The sequence below is a fragment of the Triticum aestivum genome, chromosome 5B, assembly GCF_018294505.1.
Source record: "Triticum aestivum cultivar Chinese Spring chromosome 5B, IWGSC CS RefSeq v2.1, whole genome shotgun sequence".
Lineage (NCBI taxonomy): Eukaryota > Viridiplantae > Streptophyta > Magnoliopsida > Poales > Poaceae > Triticum > Triticum aestivum.
In genome coordinates this window covers 157585644-157586507 of record NC_057807.1, presented here as the reverse complement: position 1 = coordinate 157586507, position 864 = coordinate 157585644, and positions in this window count along the sequence as shown.

Here is an 864-nt window from a genome sequence, read left to right as displayed (position 1 = left end):
GGCGGTTGAGTAGGGGAATCGAGGGTGCGGGGGGTCGGCGGCGGCGGCCGGTGGACTGGGGGGGTGCTCGGCAGCGAGGGGGGCCGGATCTGGCGAGGTGGGATAGCGATCGAGATGGAGGGGGATCGAGATCGAGTGTCCATGAAATTTAAAAATATTCATGATAGTTCAAAAAGTACCCATGAAATACAATCGAGAAATGAAGGCTACGATTTAAATACAATCGATCTTAGCTAGCTATCTGTTCACAATCTTCTTGCCCTTCTTTTTCGCAAATGGAGTTCTTCTGTGGAACGGACGTCCTTTAGGTAGGGTGGTCCTGCTTCTTCTTGTGGTGTATGCTGCTACTTCATCATCGTCGTCATGTTCGATCCTCGGGTCGCCGTACTTGTCGAAGTCTTGCTCATTGTCTACTCCATCCATTCCGATGATCTTCCTTTTGCCTCTCCTCACGACAACACGACTGGGCTTTCGCGGGTCGGTAATGAAGAAGCATTGGTCCACTTGGGAAGCCAGTACCCATGGCTCATTTTTCGCGGTGACGTTTGCGCCCGCAGTCTTGGATTTGGCTTCGGGTATAACCATGGTGGTGAAATACCGGTCTTCTTTTATGATGTTCTTGGCCCATCTGACACGGAACATCGGGACCTTCTCTCCAGCGTAGCTCAACTCCCAGATCTCCTCGATCCTTCCATAGTATCTGTCCTTGTCGTTACCGGTGTAGGATTCCATTGTTACCCCGGAGTTCTAATAACCATCGCTCTTCATGTCCTTGGCCTCGGTGTAGAATGTGTAGCCGTTGATATCGTACGCCTCATAGGTCATCAGGTTGTGCTCGGCGCCCTGTGACAAGGCGAATATGAG